This window comes from Cimex lectularius, unplaced genomic scaffold (genome assembly GCF_000648675.2).
Source record: "Cimex lectularius strain Harlan isolate CLEC.00 unplaced genomic scaffold, Clec_2.1 scaffold48, whole genome shotgun sequence".
In the NCBI taxonomy this organism is placed as follows: domain Eukaryota; kingdom Metazoa; phylum Arthropoda; class Insecta; order Hemiptera; family Cimicidae; genus Cimex; species Cimex lectularius.
The window spans coordinates 632,516-651,126 of NW_019392708.1; the positions used below are offsets into that span (position 1 = coordinate 632,516).

At 33.0% G+C, this 18,611-nt stretch overlaps 1 protein-coding gene across 1 annotated transcript in view; it reads right to left on the reverse strand.

Moving 5' to 3' along the window:
• Positions 1–18,611, reverse strand: part of LOC106672544 (semaphorin-2A) — a 702,354-nt gene that overhangs the window by 580,229 nt on the left and 103,514 nt on the right. The window contains exon 3 of the mRNA XM_014404069.2: positions 16,434–16,493. The gene's annotated coding sequence lies outside the window, so the exon portion shown is untranslated. The remainder of the gene's footprint in view (positions 1–16,433; positions 16,494–18,611) is intronic.

An 18,611-nucleotide genomic window follows, 5' to 3' on the forward strand; every position in this document is an offset into this window, starting at 1 on the left:
TGTATCTATACTACAGGAGGATAGTTAAAGTAGAGATCCATTTTGACATTACACGTTAGAGTGATTGGGTTGACATATGTAAAGAAACAAACCACTAGTGATAGCATTATTTGCAAATTATTTATCTTTAAATAGTTCGATAATATGGGAAAAATGTATTATTTACATATAATTGAAAAGTTTGCGTGCAATGAAAACAATGAGTTAGGTTAGACACTAAAAACAAAGCCCTGCACACTTTTTCAACAGTAATAATAGTGTCTCAATATTCTGTACATTTCATTTTTTATTTTTAGTTGGTGTATAATTTACATTAAGTTCATTCGCTTTATTTAATAGTTTTTTTTTTGTTCTTCGCTATGTCCAGATGGCTGGATAACCCAACTGAATAAATTCATTGGTATCCTACCTGCGTTTATGAAGATGATAGAGACAGATGTTCCATCGATTTAAAAAATACCAATACAATAGTATTTTAACTGGATGTTGTCTTCTCTGTTTGGGTCCGCAGGTAGGAGACCTTATTATTGATGCAAATGTTGGTAGGTTTTTCTGTTTTATTGACAGTCATGGTTTAAATGCGATGTGTCTGCAAGGAAAACGTTGAAATTATAAAACGCCCATTATCAATTTTCTTTTCAAAGGTATATATAACGACACGCTATATCAAGTTGACAGTGTTAGATAAAATTAACGCCTTCACAGTTAGTAAGTTTGGCTTCTGGAACAATTTAGTTTTGAACTTGGAATCATAAGCATTTCATCATATAGACCTCGGCAACAGCTAGGAAACGAAACTTTTGAGGTTACCAAGGTTAAAGGAACCGATACGTTTACGGTTCTACCGGTGGTGCGAGATTACCAGAACGCGGTGAATTAGGTTATGTTCGGATCCGGGGTCCGACGAAACGCCGGTGAAATTAAGTAGAAGCAAAACCGTTCCATTTGTGGTCAAAGGTAAACTGATACAAGCTCAGGGGGCAGATGGAAGGGAGTAATCGAATTTCGTTCAAGAAGAGGGCTTTCTTAAAGAGGAAATAGGCATAACACGTGACCGAAGGAAGAAACAGTAGGAAATCAATCAGGATCGGTCAAGTTAATCGAGCAAACGCCTGACCCCCAAACTAATCTATTATTTATACCTCCAATCTCTTAGGAACTTTCAATTTTTGCGTTTCCGCTTTGAATTAGAAATACTTTTCAGTATATTTTACAAAATAATTTATTTGGATGTGGAGAAAAAATTATAACCTCCTTAAAGTCGTAACTCAGCTCAATAAGTCAATCGTTGATGAAGAGATTTTTTTTAACCATATTAAAATGGATGAACCTCGTGATTTTGTTGAGTAAGTGCATACATTAGATTTTTTTAAATTGGTAATTCTTGAATAAGCATACTACTTAGAGAAATTGAACTATTCAATACTGTGTGGTGTCCTTGTAGAGAAGGAAGTAGGGATAGAATAACATTTTTATATGAGGAGTCCCTTCCCCACCCCTTCAAAATCCAATGTAAATAGAATAAAACATAAATATTTCACTGGCACTCTCAACATGTCAGATAAGAATGACACATCTACACAGATAACAAACACTTTGAGTTTGTACAAATGCTTTGATTGAGTCTAACATTTCTAGCATTGTGTAAATTCATTTTTTCCCGCATCCTACATGTATTTGTATAATTTAAACAATGTTTATACATCCCAGGCCCTGAAGATGATCTCAATAAAGATCGAAACGTTGGCACGATAAAGAAAATGTTTTTTCAAAACCTACTTCACTCCAAAACTATTCAATACTGATGCTACAATAATTTAAAAAAGTGTGTGGTGTTTAGTGACAGTTAATCAAGATTATTTGGAGATGGTGAGATGCGGTCTGGTGTGATGTAGGTTTTAAAAGCATTTTCTTTTTCATGCCAATGTTTCGATCATATCCTCCATAACACTCACTACTTTAAACACATAATCAACAGAATAATCAACAACTACAACTCAACACTAACTCCATCCACTATTACTAATAATACTACATCAAATCTATCAAATACAGACAAACCAACATACATTACATGCCATTCATTCACGGCCTATCACATAAATTAAACACATTTCTCTCTTCTGACAACTGTAGCTTTCAAAACCTATACAATAATTCACACACTTCTTTCCAAAATTAAAGATCACATACCAGTAACAAATAAATCTGACGTAATTTACAAAATCATTTGTTTAAATTGTCCGGCAAGTTATATCGGTATTACATCTCAATATCTGGATAAGAGAGTGAAGCAACATATCTATAATTGCAAAATACCCAAACAAAATCCTATTGGACTAGCTACACATCATTTTGTACACCAAAACAATTTCGACTTGAACAATCCAAAAATATTACACACAGAACAATACAAACATAAACGTAAATTTTTAGAAATGGTTTACACCAACAGGGATAAGCACAGCAACAATTACAGAACAGACACATATAAACTCAGTCGCAGCTACGCTAATATCATTAATTAAATTCAATATCCATAACATATAACATATAAAACAATCATTACATTCCACACATCAAACATTACTACACAGTCTAATTCTTCAACAATATGGCTTTACTTTTCCTAATTATCCCCGTCTATATAATCCTGAAAGGATAATCAGGACGAACCTTTACCCATTTTTTCTCACTATCGGCTCCTTTCACCTCAAAGAAGCCGACTCCTCATATAAAAATGTCTTTCTATTCCCGACTTCTCTCCACACCCCTTCAAAATCCAATGTATATAGAATAAAACATCAATATTTCACTGGCGCTTTCAACATGTCAGATAAGAATGACAAATCTACACAGATAACAAACACTTTGAGTTTGTACAAATGCTTTGATTGAGTCTAACATTTCTAGCATTGTATAAATTCAGTTTTTCCCGCATCCTACATTTATTTGTAAAATTTAAACAATGTTTATAAATGCCAGGCTCTGTTGATGATCTCAATAAAGATCGAAACATTGCATCTCACGATCTCCAAATAATAATTTAAGAAAGGTTTCGTACAAAAATTCATACATATACTTGTAAAAGGTTTAACTTTTTTAGATTTTATGTCGTTCAGCTCGAATTACGATCAATGTAATAAAACATCTAATCGGTTAGATATTTCGTTTAAGCTATAAATGGACTAAATGACTAATAAAGTATTACCTACAAGCTTTTAATATTTGTGTAATCGTGGATGTTTGAATCGATTGGTTCTAATTTTCCAATAATTCACAAAGTAGTTGATATAAATTTATGTAGGATAAATAGTTTTTTCCTTTGTGTGCTGCGTACTGTGAGATTTAGTGCTGTAATGAACTACCCATAACAGGTACTTTAGGGTTCTCATTAACACGGTAACAGTGACTTTACACGATATACTCATTGTGATACCAATTAATTGCCACACGAATCCATTGCTGATTCATTAACGTAACGATAGCGTACACACAAAATAAAAACAAATAACCGTTGATTACGTCAAAATGTGGTAGTTCACTAATAATTTTTATTTAGTGACAGATTAAAAAATAGTAGATAATATTTAATAACGACAAGGACAGTTTATCGAAGTTACTTATGTTAATACAATGGAAGAAAAGAAAGGGGATGGAAAAGGGTGCTAAATATTCGACAAGGAACGCTCTCGAGGGGCTGGCATCTCTCCCTTACAAATTACACAGGAACCAACAGATAGGGTGCGGTCCACCCCCGAAGATAGTGTGTTTCCATGTCACCGTCAGTCAAGATCCCAACCCTACGAGTCAGAAAGAAGGGACTTTTCATTTGGGCGCTCGTCCGGACAAATGGGGATTTATTCCTCATAAGGGTTAGATCATCCCTCACACGGGTGTTAGTCAGCTAATGTCAAAACACTTAGCCCCCAACCTCCTCCCTGAGGTATTATTACACTCGTAATGCACCCTCTCGGTCTTATCTGTCTCTGGGTAATTATGAACAACTTGCCCTGTTACTTTACTTTCAAATATTCAAGAAATGCCAGGGCTCAGAACTTGGAAAAGTTCACGAACTTTAGTCGTTACGCTAATTGACAACATTTTTGCCAAGGGTGAGCTCCAATGTTATAATTTTTTAATACCTGCATTAAAGATTGCTGATACTCTTGTCTTGAAAGAGATAAAACGAGGAATATAATACAAGAGATAAAGCGAAACTCCTAAAAGATTGTTTAACAAAAATCTTAGAGACTAGAACTTTTTCAAATTTTCTTCTAAATTTTCATGAAAATTAATGAGACATGACAACTTAATGTTATAATATTTTATTTTTGTTGATATTTGTGTATATGTATATGTATGTTATTAATCATATATAATTATATATGCTATTTATAATATGTATATACTCACTCGCATTTCTACACTCTCCCTTTATTCCACCTTAGGTTCTCTATGCCTCTGCTGTGCTTTCTCCAAACTTCACTTTTTGCCTCTCTCTCTCTCTCTCTCTCTCTCTCTCTCTCTCTCTCTCTCTCTNCTCCCTCTCTCCCTCTCACCTCTCTCCCTCTCACCTCTCTCCCTCTCTCTCTCTCCCTCTCTCTCCCTCTCTCTCTCTCTCTCTCACTCTCTCTCTATCTATCACTCTTTCTCTCTCTCTCTCTCTCTATCTATCTATCTATCTATCTATCACTCTTTCTCTCTCTCTCTCTTTCTCTCTCTCTCTCACTCACTCACTCTCCATCTTCCCCTTCCCTCCCTTTCCCCTCTCTCTTTCTCTCTCTTACTCTGTCTTTCTATCTATCACTCTTTCTCTCTCTCTCTCTCTCTCTCACTCTCTCTCTATCTACCTATCTCTCTCTCTCTCTCTTACTATGTCTCTCTATCTATCACTCTTTCTCTCTCTCTCTCACTCTCTCTCTATCTACCTATCTATCACTCTCTCTCTCTCACTCTCTCTCTCGATCTATCACTCTTTCTCTCTCTCTCTCTCACTCTCTCTCTATCTATCTATCTATCACTCTTTCTCTCTCTCTCTCTCTCTTTCTCTCTCTCTCTCACTCACTCACTCTCCATCTTCCCCCTCCCTCCATTCCCCTCTCTCTTTCTATCTCTTACTCTGTCTCTCTCTAACTCATTTTCTCTCTCTCTCTCTCTCCTCTCTCTCTTTCTCCCTGTCACTCTGTCTGTCTGGCACGTGGAATCTCAACACAAGACTTGAGATACAGGAAGAACAGAATACTTTCACTACTAAGAAGTCTTGTAGCAATACTTTTTTACCGACAAAACACAACCAACTCTATTTATGACAATATTGCGACTACTCTGGGCAAAGGTAGTCGAACTGTTGGGTTCCGGTAAGTCATATAATATCCAGCGCATTTAATAAAGGTTGTCAGGCAAATTGTAAAATCTTCCAACGTCAATAACCTTAACATTTATTGCTTTACTATCTACAGCCATCTTAATATTCATTATCTGAACGATCTGATCCGATCCCGCTTCCAAAATTGCCACATCCATCCTAATTCTATTATAAGTGTGACCAGTGCGTTGTGACCGGGAACAAAGAACCAAGTACACGCCGGCGAAAATTAAATTACTACCAAAAAAAGGACTGCATAATCAGAATTATAATAAAATTGTATTAGTTAGTACAAGATGCTCATTCTGTCCTAATGAACTTTTTGTGAATAAATCGAACACCCACAAGAAAAGTGACGAAACTCAACAAAAGTAAATTTTGCAGGAGAGAAAAATGGAAGTTTACGTTTTCTGACTTATGTATTAAATACACGCCATTATGGTTTTCTCAATATAAAATGTAATGATCCATCATTATCTTTTTTCGTTTATTAAAGACTTCAGCGAAAACACAAAAGTTTAAAAATCCAACTGTACTACACCTAAAAACTACCATTTTTGAGTTGTGATACTTTCTTTTCATATATTAACTGTCAATAATGTATGTTAGTTTGTTTGCTAATCATAATGGAGGTCAATGAATAACTGTAATGGTATTAATTTTTTGATAGCAATAGACAACATACAAACGAGCACAAATATTAATGTAGTAAGTTTTACTAAGATTATTTTTGACCCAAATGGGCTTTCCTTTTGGAATCAGGGCTAATTAGTTGTTTAAAATACACAATAAATTATTGAAATCAAGATTTTATTGATTATTAAAAATAATGTAATTAAAAACGTAAAAAATCGTTGAAAATATAAAATGATGTAATGGTTAAAAGATAACACTCTAAAAAAAATTATGGAAAAAAATATTATATTTAAGAAAGTCATTAAAATAAAAGAAATGCAACTAAAATAATTCACAAACACTAGATCAAGGTATGGACTTGGAGAAAAAAAAACAATTTTTCGACCTATTTTAAGGTTATCATCAGGGCCTATATTATTTTCACAATATGAAAAACATATTTGTACCATTGGTTTAACATTTGTTTATCATAATGTGAAAATGTGACTCCTGTACAGCATAAAATCCTTCACTAAACAATGTAACTCGAAATGTGCCACTTTACCAGAAGTATTCACACCGATGCTTTAAAGCTGGACACAGTACTAAGATATGCCACTTTTCGTGAATGGTGACAGTACGCTCTCACCAATTCAAAATGACAAGTAGTGCTGCGTAGAAGCTAAGAGTCCACTCTCAGTTGTGTCATTTTTCGTGTAGCATCACACACCCGAATACTGCAAAAAAACTAAATAATCTGGTTTTTATGATTTTATCTATTTTCTTGTGGGTGTGCGATATAAGGATCAACAGTTAACCCATTTACTGGGTACGTTTGAATTTCCTGAATCGTTTGAATTCAAATGCGTTTCCGTTTTACGCTATCTTCAGTGATTAACGCTATTTTTAATAGGTAAAGAAAGTATAATTAGAAAAAAGTATAATTCTTTTCTTCCAGCTCTTGAAGTTTGATTCCAAGACAATTGTAGTATAATTTTTAAACCTTAATATTTACCCAGCACTGCTTTTGTCCAATACGACTGCAGGTGTCGTTATCGAACACAGAAGGGGAATATGAAAGGTAAAGAGACGAAAGAAATACCAGCACTTACGTTATCTGGACGAGGGTTGGTTTCACCTCCCCTTCGCTCTTCCGTGCCGAATGTATTGCTCGCATCGCGCTAAGAAGAAAAGAAATATTTTGAACGGGCCGTTTATAACAATAGGGGGGAGGGGGACCCAGTTTCACAATATTTACCCCGCGTCCCTTATTGTGCCGCGACGGTGCAACCCGATACCGAAGACGTCGACGGTTTTTACAACGGAGCTCAGCCGAATGTAAATACCGGCTGTGTTTATAGAAGAGAGTGGCGAACGGTGTCACCGTTTACGCCCGGGATCCGGTTAACACTATAGTCTCAAACGCACCTTTCTACAGGCTTATGAATTATTAATTTTTTCCAGCTACAGCCGGTTTTTCGGTGGGAAACGAGAAAGGCAATAAATGACGGCGCTTGTCAACTTATGCATTCGTTAAAAAGATCTTGTTAAATGTTCATATCAGCCTATACATAGACAGATTTATGATGTCATTGTTTTTATTATTTATTTCCGTTTTGTGTAAATAGCGCTAGTTAGGTATTTACCATCATATAGTTGTTAGTCATAAACCTTTTACATTTACATATAAGCGTGAGACATCATCGTTAACAAGCAAATGAGAGAATTCTCAAAAAACCAAGAAAAAGCATACGTAATTATGTAAATTCACCTGGAAATGTAACATTAAAATTACAAACTATATACGTGAATCAAAACTCTTAAACCTGCTTTTATATAAAAAAAAAAGCGAATGGATTACATTGCTTAACTCCATCGATGAAAATCCTTACCGTAGCACTACATTTCTAACCACGGTTAATTTATCGGACGACCACAGGATGCTTTAATGTTTCAATTCATCACTTTGATTTATATCATTATTTAATTATTTAATATGTAAATAACACCATTTTATCCTTGGACACCTATTTGTTCACTCAGCTCGTTCAATTTTTTGGGAATGAATGTTTAATATTTTTAATCATCATATTGTATATGTAATATATATNTATATTATGTCAATCATTGCTGTCAGTCAATGTAATGGAAGTGATTAACGTTCACATGAAAATCGAATGATGTGCTAGAAACATAACATCAAAACAGCAAATAAGTAAATATAAATATGTGTCAATTTTGTTTGAAGCCAATTCGCAAGTATGTCGGTGTCGAATTCATCGGGCCTGATTTCAAGACCCCCTGAAAGTTCACAATTCGTGATACTTTTTAAAAGATTTACCATTCAGCGATAAGTCACCGTTTCAACGCCTTAACCATTGCAGCCCCCGCCACCATAAAAGTTTCTTTAAATATTTTTTATTAATTCCTTCTTTTTCATTCAGGTCTGTACGGTGTCGTTTTGGGTCGAGCTGAATTTCTTTTGAACAGATATTGTTATCGAAAAACTAAAAAATACGTATTCAATATTTTTAAATGTTTACTGCTTTTTTAAAATACGTGTTATAATAAAAATTTGACATTTCAAATGAAAACGTATATTTTTTATTCATTGTTTTAAAGGTTATTCAGATATCGTGAGATGCGATCTGGTGTGATGTAGGTTAAAGAAAAACATTTCCCTTATCGTGCCAACGTTTCGATCTTTATTGAGATCATCTTCAGGGCCTGGGATTTACAAACAATGTTTACATTTAACAATTACATTTAGGGTGTGGAAAAGTGAATTTATACAATGCAAAATATATTTTATATTCAAACAAAGTATTTCTACTCACTCAAAGTGTTTGTCTTCTGTGTAATTGTGCCATCCTCGTCCGATAACTTCAAAATAGCTTTCAAAAATTATAAAACAATCCAAACACTTTTTTCCAAAGTTAAAGATCCCACACCAATAACAAATAAATCTGACGTAATCTACAAGATCAACTGTTTCAACTGTCCGGCAACTTACATCGGTCTTACATCCCAATATCTGGAAAAAGAGAGTAAAGCAACATATCTATGGTCGCAAAAAACCCAAGCAAAATCCTACAACCCTCGCTACCCACTACTTTGAACACCAACACAATTTTGACTTCAAAAATCCAAAAATATTACATACAGAACAAAACAAATATAAACGTAATTTCTTAGAAATGGTTTATATCAACAGAGATGAACACAGCATCAATTACAGAACAGATACATGTAAACTCAGTCGCAGCTACGCCAATATCGTTGACACGATAAAGAAAATGATTTTCTGAAACCTACATCACACCCGACCGCATCTCACGATATCTGAATAATTGTCGATTAACGGTCACTAATCTCTACACATTGTTTTAAAAGATTTTTTTTACAAAAGGATAGCGCAATCAAATTTTAAATTGTTGAAAGAATAATTAAATCATGTTCAAAAAATGGGAAAAGAAATATCTTAATTTCGGTTTTATATTTAACTATTTTTATTTGGTAGTCGGTTTTAAGAATTTTAGGATGATTGATGGATCTCCTAGTAATGGGAACTCAAGTTTTTACGGTTGCATTTTTTAAAAAAGGTCATGTTTTCATATTTCGGACATCATGAACAAAAAACAGTTACACTGAGATTTAGTAAGGAAAATTGTAGAATACCTTTTTTAAAAAAATACAACCGTTTATTAGCCAAATACGTGTCGCTGCTAGCAGACCCATCAATATCATCCCAAGATATTCGTAAGTAATTTCAATAATTTTGTACTTTGTTTTTTCTTTAATTTGTCATTGATTTCTTAGATATTGGTTACACAACAGTTCTTACTGAATTTAGACAACATGCAAAGCATTCCAGCTAAATTCCAACTTTTGTTTACCTCCCTAGATTTCTTCTTCATATTCTTCAATAAGTTTTTACTGGACACCCTGTATGAAATAATATTACCTTAACACACCATACATTTCACTCACGCCAAACAAGGTAGTGCATTAATAAAGAATTTATTTGTGTAAATCATTATTTACTTTTATCAAAATGAAAATTTTAGACATTCGTGGCCCCATGCGCTCAGGTTGTCATAGTTTTATGCTTAGGCGACTATATAAAATAAAAATTGACAAGGTTGTATCTAAATGTATAAAAGTAATATCTGGAGAAGGCTCTCATTTAGGTCCCTTACTATTGTTCACCTTTACCAATGGTGTTGCTGAATGTCCTTCATAACATTTTAGTTCTTCTTCTTTCCTGATGATGTCAAATTATATCGTGTAAGTCGTTAATGTTGGAGACCCATCAATGTAAGTGTATTCGAAGTGTCGTGGGTTCGAATCCCGCTTGTGACACTAGCTTTTTCATTTCAACCAAGACCTTATATAAAATGATTAATTAATTGAAAGAAGTAATTTGGAGATTCGGACCGCTAAATATAATTGACTTAGTAAGTGAAACGAAGTATATCGTCACTAACAGCTCTCCGTGGCCACTTCAAACGTCGCCGAGAATCGAATCCTGATTACATGACATTTGAAAAATGGCGAAAACGAAGGAAAATTAGAAATGTTTTAGGTTGAGATGGGGAGTTGGTGTCCGAGTGGATCGAAGTCACGATAGCTAAGTGGATAGAGCAGCGGCGTATTGAGCCGAAGATCGTGGGATCGAATTCCGCTCGTGACAATACCTTTTTCATTTCAACCAAGACATCACATAAAAAGATTAATTAATTGAATTATTCATAAGCATTATACTATTGATTTGTTTAATTTTAATAAACATACAGTAACAATACTTTATAGAGCTGAAAATGTGTAAATAATTTTTGGTTATATTTTTTAATTTTTATACAGAATAATTTTAATATAAGTTTGGTGATTAGTGACTGTAATCGATAATTATTCAGAAATAGTGAGATGAGCCCTGAAGTTGATCTCAATAAAGATCGAAACATTGGCACGATAAAGAAAATGTTTTTCTGAAACCTACATCACACCACACCGCATCTCACGATTTCTGAATAATTAAATTTTAATATATTTTACTTATTTTGAATGGATGGTAATTGTAATTTCTGTCCTATTTTTTTTATTGGGTAGTATTTTGGAAAAGCTGCAAAACCCGGAAACTTATATTTTTGGTCTAATTTCTCAAAATCTGAAAGGTTTGAACTAAATTTCTATATGGGAAATGAAAAAGATACATATTTCAAATTACATGATACTCATTATGTACATTTTTTTAAATTGAAACTTGCAACAGTGCAAACGATTTTTAAGCTCAATCTGCCTGTTTTCAAAAACTAATTCCGAACATGGTTTCTCGGAAAAACGAAATCTCTAACTTTTTCAACAGTTATACCCATTTATTTATCAATAGAAACGTTAAGGGTTGATAAAAAAAAAGTTGATAAATTGTATCACTCCTTATATAAATATATTGGCATCTGTTCTTTTACTTGTATGGTAGTACAAATAATATATTTATAGTTTGTTTTTATGTATTGGACTCATGCCTGTACGTTTTTTTAAATAATTAGTTTGGTGGTTTTTTTGATAATTTTGGTATGACAGACTCATCTTGCCTTATAGTCATATTCATTGGGTTTACGTAATTTTAATGCATTTATTTATATCTTCAGTAACCTAATGTAATTACTGGTTTATATTACTCTCTAACGAACGAATTAAAAAATAAATATTCAGAAAGTCAGTAACTAATAACAAAACAAATAAAAGTAGTTTGGTCCTTTCCGATCAATTTGGTAGACCCCTTGCTTATCACTACTTCAGTGGGTAGAGTTGATGTACAGATCCACTACTGAAAATGGCGATAAGCCGAAGTGCGTTTAACATTCAAATACACTTAGGAGTGAAAGTCCAATATCAACGGAATGGACCAAAATAAACGGTGAATAAACCAATACCAAATAAACCAAAATAAATTGAAGATTCTGAAGAAAAAAAAACTGTAAAAATGTTTCATGTATAATGCTCACAAAATTGGTACATGAAATCATCAATGTTTATTTTTAACCTAGAACCATGGCTGGTGGCTCTCAAAAGTAAACTTTATGCTTGATTACAACAGCGCGAAAAGTTTGAATGACGCGTATGCCGATTAAATAATTCATATTTTTTAAATGCACAGGAAAACTTTTTACATAAAATTTGCATGTGACCTTAAACGTTTATTTTAGAAATTTTACTTGCAATTGTTTAACGGGGTAGAAACACCGACCGAGGTCTTTTGCTTCATGGTGTTTTCTATACTCGAGGATCATTAGAAGCCGCCGATTCATTTAGGAAACCAGGGAGGAGCAACATGTGGAAAAGAGGAGGCTTATTGTTTCGCCCCAATAAGGGCGAATCGTTATTTGCCTGTTGTGTCAGAGGCATCTGTCAGTGCAGCTGGGCAGGGGTTCTAATATCTCCACCCCCACGACTTTGGGGTGTCTGCGATCATGAACTCTTAGATCGTTATTGAAAATTATTTGAAACCAGCGAAAGGTTTTTGTTAACAGTTCTTCCGTAGAATTTAATAGATTTAAGTTTTTTATCGGACTACGTTGATGTCAACCGATCTCGTTTATTATGTGTGTATGTGTAGTAAACAGCAGTAACTCCTGTCTGTCCCTCTTTCTTTTCATTTTCTCTCTCTCTCTCTCTCTCTTTCTCCCTCTCTCTCTCCTCTCTCTCTCTCTCTCTCTCTCTCTCTCTCTCTCTCTCTCTCTCTCTCTCTCTTATGTTCTCTTCAATTATAACTCAGATAATTATTTTTCAGACTTGCATGTTTCAAGAAGGTGGAAATTTAACATAAATATTATTTGTACAAGCTTTTTGTTTTGTTTTATGTTTAAGTTTGTATCAGAGAGTTTTATTAACTTTTATTACTTTCATTATTTGTAACAAAAGTTTCAAAATCCTAATTATTAATATTTTTGAATAGTTAGTAACCGAAAAGACCAATTGATAGCAATTCAGTCTTAGTTTTACATTTGGGATGATCTTTGCAATATTAATTACATGCATTTATAGCTCAATAATGGGGGCGTTTTGTCTGTGAAAGCCATATATTTTCACAGAACCAAGCAAAATTTATTTGAGCTTTAAGCACGAACTTTAGAACCTCGTAAAAGTTTATCTTCTAGGTGATATTGTATTGTGTTTAGTTAAGATTACAAATAAAATACAAAACAAAAAAGCAATTGCATCTCATATTGTGTCAATGCTCTTTCTATTGGTGCAATCACATTTACACCAAGTTTATTTAAGAGATACGGGGAACATCAAATAAAGTTGTGGAACATTCAAGTAAACTGAAAAGTAAAGTTTCTCGAATACAAATATGAATCAGACTCGAGGAAATTCAATATAGGCTAAAATCTATGCGAGCGATAAATATATCACAGGTGATTGTCGTCAACCTACTACTCATGGTAAATGTAATTTAAAAAAATCGAAGCCAATATTAAAATACAAAAAAATTGTACAAAGAATACTGTTATTTAACCAAATCAGAATAAATTAAAATATATTTATTCAGAAGTGATGTTGGATTTATATTTTTTGTCATTTATAGTTTTCATAATTGTTACATTTTTTTTAATTGTTGCTTTCCAGTTTTATTAATTTAGCTAGGACATCAATAACAGCTAGGAAATAAAAATAAGTAAAAACTTGGGTGTGAGATAGAAATGACTACTGTTGTAACAAGAATATTGATTATGTATAAGTTATAAGTTTATAACAAATCTGAATTTTCCAACCATACTACAAGTAGTCCAAATATATAAAAATTTTATTTATTTACGTTTTGCACATTTAAAAAAAATAGCAATTCAATTATTGGTATACTCTTTTATTCTCATTAAAATATCGTTGACTCGTGTATTTTGAACCGTATATCTTTCTATTATTATTCCACCGATCAATCACGCCCATGGTCCAATTATCTGCTGGATTGAGGATTAAACTTAAAAAAAGCGAAAATACAGGAAATGAGGGAAAAACAAGCTGTGGAAATAAAACAAGCCGTACGGGAAAACGTATGAAACACGTGTTCGTGCGACATCTGGGTTATTTTTACAGCCAGCCCTGTCAATTCCACGCGTACAGAATTACTCTATTATTATTTGTAATGAAAAAATAGAGACGCGGTCACCCTCCCTAGCATTACTGGGACAGACGGATGAATTCAACCCCTGCATGCTAAAAATCAAGTATGCAGACAATGCATAGAAGATATGACGTCATAACGATTATACAATAATTATAGATCATTCATATTGTCAAAATAAACGGTTGGTAAATGTTGTCAGCAATGAATTGAATGTTTCTATTTGCTAGATTTTTACAGCGAATTATTCTTTGCTAAACTAGAAGAGACACCATCAAAGTTATTAAATTTTATTCATAGTGTGTGTGTATAAACAAAATTGGGGTAAGACATGGTATATCAACAATTTACGTTACGCCGTAGAAGTATCAATGTTCAAAAACTACAACAGTTTAGTTCCTTTATAAAAACAAAAGTGAAGTTTTCTAATTTTTCCCAAACGAGGACAGAAAAATATCTTGAATACCTTTGAGAATCATACTAACATATATTAAAGCTAATTAAAAAATTCAAAGACCTAACATTTACATGTCAAAAGAATAGAAATTAGAAAATGGGAAATTTTGGGAACATACTTCAGGAAAAAACTTGCAAGACATGAGGTTAATAGAAATTTTTGTTTTAAAAAAAGAAGGAGAAAATTTATAAATGATTTAATCAGACTCGAGAAAATTTAAACTTTTCAAACTACGTTCTCATAAACCGATATTCCCGTAGAGAATCTATACATTCCTATTACGTCCAATATACCACCAACCATTACGGAACATAAAATGTTTTGTAATTTGCAGTTAACCAAACTCTACCCATAATAGTCGGAACTCCTGTCCATAAACTAGCCGAATTTATTCCTATATGGCCTCGTTTCAGATCGTAAAGTGAAAAAATATTTTCACCAAGCCGCGGCTCACGTGTAAAAATTCTAGTGGACATAGGCTGAGATTTCTGGGTATAATCGAAGCCCAACTGGGCCGTAACTGGGTGAGATATGAACAAATACAAATCAGTGAAGTGTGTTATGTGCATTCCCTCCTAGTCTTTCATTATCTCCCCTTCGCTCTCCCTTGTTTACTGATTCAATATATTTTTGGACTGTTTATTTACAGCATCAAATCCATTATGCCCCTCTTTCACGTATCCTCTCTCCCTTTAGCAAATGTATTTATTAATTTTATATACAATAGGCCCTTCTTTGATCTCTTTCCAACTGAAAACAGGCCTAGTTAATTGCTTTTCTCACATCATAAAAATATCATAAAAAATAAATTAATAATAAACAATTATAGCTTTTGATTTTTCATTTCTAAAAAACCTTAATATAAGGTATTGGATGAGATAAAAATTCAATTAATCAATTGAAAGATTTTATTTCGTCAATCGGACCACGAAATCTAATGGGTTTCTGAAAAAGATCATACAATTATGTTTTTGGCCAAAACTATTGTGAAAAAACTTATTTACTATAAAAACATTTCGTGTTGTGAAAATAAAACACACAAAAATGATTCAAACATGACAAATATGAAAAATGTTTACATTGGTAAATATTTGGCCTACATTACATTGGTAAAAATGTTAAAATACTATCTTACTCTAGAGGAAGAAAAAATTCCCTGTATATTAATCGCAAAATAACAAGCCCATATTGTTCTTTTACGAAGTAAAGAACTATTTGACCGCAAAAATATCAAAATAAACAAGCGGAAAATTTCAAGCATATTCTTCTTTGGAGCAACTTGTACTAAATCAAAATAAAACCTACAGCTGTTCTTGAGTGCTCTAGAAGTACAAAATACTAAGCATAAGAAACCTCCCACCATAAACATTTACTTTTGCAGCCTGTTAATGTAATCTAGCCTAAATGGATCAAAATGCTTAAAATTTATAATGAATTTGGAAGAACTTAATATGTGAGTATTTCTAATTTTGATTCCTTAAGCGCAATAAATTATTATGATATTTTAACTCATTTAAATAATAATTATTAAATTCTATTTCAATATTGGCATATTGGTTGATATCTAGTTACACAATACAAAACATCAATCGTTGCTTCCATCCATGAAACAAAGAAATATTTAAAAGAAACTATGTATTATTTAAAAAGCGTTATCGTTTAATAATATTATTTAAATAATAATTATTTAATTCTATTTCAATACTGCTATGTTGGTTGATATCCAGTTACATAATACAAAACATCAATCATTACTTCCATCCATGAAATAAAAAAGCATTTAAAAGAAACTATGTATTAACTAAAAAGAGTTATCGTTTAAAATGAACGTAGAGAGTGTGAATATCAGAAGAATCATGTCATACCTTAATCAATTTGTGCAACGATAGATGAATAAATCCAGGCTTATTAACCGGCCATGCAGCCTGCAAAACAAAATATAAAAATTAGAAAAAAGATATTTTGTTGTACGTAAAAAATAGTTTTTTTTCGATTGACCATGCTTATTGGACAAATTATAATATATAATACAAAACTTTTTGTATGTTAGGTTCATTACCAATTGAACACAAATTGCATTGTTTAAAAATAATCCTAGAAATCCAATATGCTCTTTAACAAGAATATATAATTATAGCTAACTATTGGGTTGTCCGGAAAATAATGCAGGATTTTGGTATTAAACAAAAAAAAAGAAACTAGTTACTTTAAAGCAATGTTCTTTAATCAAAATAATTTCCCATACTCTCNATACAAATGAGTAATCCTGTAAACGTAAACAGAATATTTTATATAGATTTTTTTTAATGAAAACTTAAAATCCTGCATTATTTTCCGGACAACCCAATACTAAAGTTAATATGATTATAATTATTCAGAAATCGTGAAATGCGGTCTGGTGTGATGTATGGTTCAGAAAAACATTTTCTTTATCGTGCCAACGTTTCGATCTTTATTGAGATCATCTTCAGTGCCTGGGATTTAAAAACATTGTTTAAATTTAACAAGGAAGGAAGTCGGTATAGAAAAGACATTTTTGTATAAGACGTCGGCTTCTTCGAGGTGAAAAGAGCCGACGCCTTATACAAAAATGTCTTTTCTGTACCGACTTCCTTCCCCACCCCTTCAAAATCCAACGTATATAAACATAAAACAGCAAAATCTCCCTGACACTCTCAACACGACACGCAAGAATGGCACAACTACACAGAAGACAAACATTTTGAGTGAGTAGAAATACTTTGATTAAATATTAAAAAAATATATTTTGCATTGTATAAATTCACTTTTCCACATCCTAAATGTACTTGGTAAATGTAAACAATGTTTGCAAATCCCAGGCCCTTGAGATTATCTCAATAAAGATCGAAATGTTGGCACGATAAAGAAAATGTTTTTCTGATACCTACATCACACCAGACCGCATCTCATGATTTCTGAATAATTATCGATTAACGGTCACAAATCTCCACAAATATGATTATAGTTTTGTGCATACGTGCTTAACCAATTAAATTCTCTGAAAGCAATTCTATCTAAAAACAACATTTAAAAATGCGACGTAATCATAAAGTTTTAACGATTTTGTACATGCATGTACATAGTATTTATTACTTTTATATAACAAGGCATTAATAATGTTGCAACTGTTTTGCAGGCCAACTAGACAATTTTCGTACTTGTTTTTAATAAGCTCCAACCTTTTTGCACACAAAGAAAGGGATCTGTTAAAATTCCGAGTTTTAGAAGTGCTTCAAATAATATTTTGAAATTAGCGAATCGAGCGTTAAAGTTAATCTTGGCCTACAGTGTTTAAAGACTTTCATCGGTTAGTTGGCAGGAATATCATGATTTAGATTTTTTAAATAGAGCCTTTTCCTTTTGTTTATTATTATTATATTACTTATGAAATATTAATAATTATTGACCGCATCCCTAATCTGGAACATACTAATGATATCCTGACGGTCGATTCATCCTTCATTCATTAATATTTATATAATTATTGTAATTATATATTATATATTCCCTCATAAATTACATGTCATGTCCTTCACAATCGACTTTACTTCGCGATTCATGTTAGACGTCAAAATCAGGAGATACGTTTATCCCTTTGTTTTCTCATCCCGTAGCACATCAATAGGGAGAATTTTTAATATACTTTTTTTCACCGAAACATCCAGGCGTGAATAAACGTCATGGCCAGGTGGGAGGCTATTTATACAGGCGGCGGTGTCATCCTATGGATATTAAAGTCTTATTTATTATCAAGTTTTTTTAATCGCTTCCATTGTGGAGAGGGCAGGGGATTTCTGAAAGGTAAATCACAATGAGGTAGATCGGCCGGGGAGGTTACCCCACGCCATGCAGCAAGCCCTGCACAGGATTTGCCAGACATGACAGGCGTCGGCAGCAGATGACGTCAGATTGATGGATGACCTTTCATTGCTATGTGACGTCATTAATTACGAAGGCCCCATTGTTGTTTCCAACCCTCAGCCTCTTGTGACACGGCAACATATAATTGACGCAGTTTTCTC